Source organism: Eriocheir sinensis, chromosome 33, assembly GCF_024679095.1.
Source record: "Eriocheir sinensis breed Jianghai 21 chromosome 33, ASM2467909v1, whole genome shotgun sequence".
Lineage (NCBI taxonomy): Eukaryota > Metazoa > Arthropoda > Malacostraca > Decapoda > Varunidae > Eriocheir > Eriocheir sinensis.
Window position 1 is genome coordinate 2,858,069 of NC_066541.1, and position 6,002 is coordinate 2,864,070.

The window sequence follows — 6,002 nt, forward strand, 5'->3', positions numbered from 1 at the left end:
CCAAGCGCCAACCACCGTGAAATTGTACTCATGCAGGTCTATAATATATCACCTTCTTAAAAATAACAGTTATATCAGTTATATGATCGTACAGCTCTGCTGTGCCGCGTGCAGCAAACGTTGATTAATCATAGTAGTGTATATAACTCAGCAACCATGTCATTGCCATCAGTCTCATATTCAATAAATATCAGACGTTTGAAGAGGCAGTTGTTCATAATCGTGGTTAATTTTAACGCAAAACATTAAAGAGTATACAATATTAATTGTTACCCAAAACTTAATGTTACATACATGAAAGTTTCTTTAATTGGCAGTAAAAAGAAACTTCACCGGAGGGACTTCGATATGCTATTAAAGGCGGACACGTACTATACCACACTATATACGATGCCAATCATCGCTGTTCAAACTTGTGACATCATCTGTGGGCGGAGCTTATAGGAGATCGCTGGATAATAAAATGTGTATATTTTCTTTATTCTCCACCTGTTCCATGAGACATCTCTTTCTTTCATTAATAGAAAATGTCAACACCTTGCTTCTTCTAATTCTTCCCGTGACTTCTGGCATCTAGCCAAAAATATCTCCTCCAATTTCACTTCTTCCTCTTTCCCTCCTCTCCTTAACCTCATCTGTCTCTAAAGCTAAACTCTTCGCTCAAACTCTCTGTAAGAACTCTACCCTGGACGATTCTGGGCATATTCCTCCTACTCATCCCCCCCCTCTGACTCCTTTATGCCTGTTATTAAGATTCTTCCAAATGATGTTTTCTATGCCCTCTCTGGCCTCAACTCTCAGAAGGCTTATGGACCTGATGGAGTGCCTCCTATTGTCCTTAAAAACTGTGCTTCTGTGCTGACACCCTGCCTGGTCAAACTCTCGTCTCTGCCTATCAACATCTACCTTTCCTTCAAGCTGGAAGTATGCCTTGTAAAGCCTGTGCCTAAGAAGGGTGACTGTTCCAATCCCTCAAACTACTGCCCTATAGCTTTACTTTCCTGTCTATCTAAAGCTTGTGAATCAATCCTTAACCGGAAGATTCAAAAGCACCTTTCCACTTCTAACCTTCTATCTGGTTGCCAGTATGGATTCCGCAAGGGGCGTTCTACTGGCGATCTTCTTGCTCTCTTAACTGACTCTTGGTCATCCTCTCTTAGCCGTTTCGGTGAAACCTTCTCCGTTGCGCTAGACATATCGAAAGCCTTTGATAGAGTCTGGCAGCAGTCTTTGCTTTCTAAACTGCCCTCTTTTGGATTTTACCCCTCTCTCTGTTCCTTTATCTCCAGTTTCCTTTCCGGCCGTTCTATCTCTGCGGTGGTAGACGGTCACTGCTCTTCCCCTAAACCTATCAACAGTGGCGTTCCACAGGGCTCTGTCCTATCACCCACTCTCTTCCTGTTATTCATCAATGATCTTCTTTCCATAACAAACTGTCCTGTCCACTCATATACGCCGACGACCCCACTCTGCATTATTCAACTTCTTTCAATAGAAGACCCTCTCAACAGGAAGTACACAACTCCAGACTGGAGGCTGCAGAACGCTTAACCTCAGACCTTGCTATCATTTCCGATTGGGGCAGAGGGAACCTTGTGTCCTTCAATGCCTCAAAAACTCAATTTCTCCACCTATCAACTCGACACAATCTTCCAAACACCTATCCCCTATTCTTCGACAACACTCAGCTGTCACCATCTTCAACACTAAACATCCTCGGTCTATTCTTAACTCAAAATCTCAACTGGAAACTTCATATCTCCTCTCTCACTAAATCACCTTCCTCGAGGTTGGGCGTTCTGTATCGTCTCCGCCAGTTCTTCTCCCCCGCGCAGTTGCTATCCATATACAGGGGCCTTGTCCGCCCTCGTATGGAGTATGCTTCTCACGTGTGGGGAGGCTCCACTCACACAGCTCTTCTGGACAGAGTGGAGTCTAAGGCTCTTCGTCTCATCAGCTCTCCTCCCCCTACTGATAGTCTTCTACCTCTTAAATTCCACCGCGATGTTGCCTCTCTTTCTATCTTCTATCGATATTTCCACACTGACTGCTCTTCTGAACTTGCTAACTGCATGCCTCCCCACTTCCCGCAGCTTTCTACTCATGCTCATCCCTATACTGTCCAAACCCCTTATGCAAGAGTTAACCAGCATCTTCACTCTTTCATCCCTCACGCTGGTAAACTCTGGAACAATCTTCCTTCATCTGTATTTCCTCCTGCCTACGACTTGAACTCTTTCAAAAGGAGGGTATCAGGACACCTCTCCTCCCGAAATTGACCTTTCTTTCGGCCACCTCTTTTGATTCTTTTTTGGGAGCAGCAAGTAGCGGGCTTTTTTTTACTATTTTCTTTTTTTGTATGCCCTTGAGTTGTCTCCTTTGTTGTAAAAAAAAAAAAAAAAAAAAAAAAAAAAAAAAAAATGGTGACCAAAAATGTGAAGGAGAAATTACATGGGAGGGCAGAGGTTTTCAAAGTGCAGTAGACTTCATACTAGTGAACCAAAGCATGTATGGCAAATTCATTAACATGATAATAGATGAAAGGAAAGAAAAATATGACCTATCAGACCACAACTTACTAACTGGGGTAGGCGGTGGCCGAACTGGTAGCGTACTGGGCTCACATTCACCGCGTGATGGGACTAACGACTCGAATCCCCCCCACGCACTTTTCATTTTTTTTCAGCCGAGTGGCTTATACTATAACACATGCTGTCCCCTGTCCACCCCATCAACCGGACTCTAGAGGAAGCCGTCCATGCGAATCAAGAGCGAGTTCTCGGGGCAGTGAGCCAATGCAAGATGGCGCCACTATAAACACTCGCCTGCCCAGAAGAGCAGGCTGGGCGCATCAGGCCCCCCCCACCTGAAGAAAGGACCATCCATCATCCTGGTACCCACCCATGAGGAAGATGCTAAGGCGCAAGAGAAAAAAAAAAAAAAAAAAAAAACAAACTGCGTATTTTGATATATGGACACAAAACAAGGAAAATGGATATAGTGACGAAAAGAAAATTATCACATACCAAAAACTAACAACAGAAACAATAAATAGTTATAAAATACACATAGAGAATGTATTAAAAAGAAAAAACGCAGCCTCTCTGGAAGAACTAGAAAATACCATGAAAGAAGCATGCAATAAATTCTTGGACAGACAAATACAAAGAATAAAACAAAATGCAAAAGATATAGAACCAGTCAGGATAACACAAGAAATAAAAAGGGAAATAAGTAAAAGGAGGACCTATAATAAGCAAGCAAGAAAAACACAAAACGCTGAAGAAAAAGAAAGATACAACAACTTATACCAAACAAAAAAAACTAAAGTCAAGCATATGGTGTGGGATGCAATATCAGTAAATGAAAAGAAAATTACAAATAAGATCAGGAATGGACAAAACAAAACTACCATGATAGTGGGATAACATAAAGAAACTAAAACGAGAAACTATTGTGAAAAGACATATTGCTATATGATCCTGACAGAAGAAAACTGGATATATCTGAACAACCACAACAATTAGAAGACTTTTGGAAAACTGTATAAAGGGCCAGAGAAAACAAGATTGAAGAGGTATGGAATAACGAAATACAATGACAGTATGAAAACGAGCTGGTAGTGTTACAAAATAGAATAAATGATTACATCAAAGTTAAAAATGGAGACGAGTGGACCGAGTGGAAAGTGGATATCAAGTTAAGGGAACATTTAGACATGGTCGTACAGTTCACAATAATAGACATACCGCCAATGAAGGAGACAGATATCCATATATCAAAAGAAGAAGTTAAACGACAGTTACGTAAAACTAAATCAAAAAAGGCTCCAGGACCAGACGGACTAAAAACAGATCTTTACAAAATTCTAGAAAGCAGTGACCTGTATGTGACACAACTTACAAACTGTTTCAATAATATAATAGAAGAAGGAGAGATAAGTGATAACTGGAAAACATCTAACACTGTATCAATTCAGAAAAAGCCCAAACCCACTGCAGCTGACCTAAGGCCCATAGCCTTAACAAACACTTCATACAAAATTTTTATGGGAATCCTCAGACAAAAGCTGGAAAAACACACAAAAGACACGGACAATATCAGTGAACTGCAATCAGGTTTCACAGAAGACAGGAGAATCACAGACAATTTATACATACTAAAATATTGCATTAATCAAAGTTACAAAATGAAAAAAAGAACTAATTATGACCTCACTTGATTTTAAAAAAGCTTTTGATTCAGTAGACAGAAAAAGACTTATCACAGCACTGATGAATTACAAAGTCCACCCCAAAATCATCAATCTTGTAGCAAACATATATACAGATGACCTCACTAATATATTTCTAAACGGAACTAAACAGACAACAATAAATATAACAAATGGTATAAGGCAAGGATGCAATGCCTCGGCATTCCTGTTCACAATCTTAACTTATGAAATAATTACAGAACTAGAAATGATAGACATAGGTTTTAAAAATGAACACTTTAAAATATCTGTTTTATATTATGCAGATGACAGCTTACTACTATCACACTCAATAGAAGAAGCAACTGAAAGTATAAAAAATATACAGCAAATAGCAGAAAGATATGGATTAATAATAAATAAAGAAAAAAGCAACATACTTATATATAACAAAATAGAACAAGAAATTAGTATTGAAAATATTCTACTAACTCAAAGTATAACATACCTAGGAGTCAAAATAACTAACAACAAAAACTGCTTCAATGACTTCAAAAAACAAAGACTAACAAAAGCTAGTGAGCTAGCTAACATTACATACAGTGTAATAGCAAGATGTTGTAACAGATTACTAATTGGCAAAACTTACTGGAAGGGAATGGCACTGTCAGCAGTACTCTTTTCAGCTGAAATTATGGAATTCACTGAAGAAGAGATCGCTAAATTACAGAGAATAGAAAACTCCGTCTACAGGGCAATATTACAAGTTCCAACTTATGCCGCCAACAGTGCCCTAAGAGGAGATATTGGTGCCTCATCTTGCTATGCCAGAGACATGAAAATTAAATTACTATTTGTTAAACATCTACTGAAAGAAGACAGAAATAATTTGGTCAGAAACATATTCCATAAAGAAACAGAAAACACTAACACAAAGTGGACTAAAACTTTAAAGAAATATATGAATGAACTAAATATAAATATGACACAACTTGATAGTTTAACAAAGAATAATATAATAGAAAAAGTAAGGAGATGGGACTTAGAGAAATGGAAAAACGAAATACAGACAAAGTCAACATTAAGAATATATGAATTGTACAAAAAGGACCTAAAAGAAGAAACCTGGGCAGACAACACACTGGGTACAAAATTAATATTAAGAGGAAGAACTAACACCCTAACTCTAAACTGGAGGAACAGGTTTCAGAGAAAGAGTGAGGAGTGTCCGTGCTGTGGAGCAGAAGTAGAAACCTTAGAACATTTTCTGCTGGACTGTGAAGAATATACAGAAATAAGACAAAACCAAAACTTTATACAGAACACAGAAAACCAAAGCAGAACTACTTAATAGCCGATATACTAGTGTTTCAACCATTAACTCCGGAAGAAATTGAAGACAGAAAAAACTATATCACAACAATATGGAACAGAAGAAAAAAGAAAACTGAACAAAACTAAAAGACAACATTGCCAATCAACAATGCCAATCAAAAATCAAGAATCAAGAATAAGACATAAGTGGAAGCCGTTACAAAGACAATCCCACACCTACTACTCGACTGGGACTGGACTGGATAATACTGTTTGGTCCAATAAGCCTGCTTTCCTTGCGGGAAGGGGTCTGGATCTCTGGATCTGGATCTGTTGGACAATAATGCGCAGGACAAGGGCACGCAAGCTGCCCCGTGATTCAGTCGCCTATGAGGCGCGGTTGTAGCAACACCTCAGTTTTACACTGTCTGCTGTCAAACACGGACCAAGCAATGTGGCCGTCAAAATATTAACTCTACATCACTACTGGCTG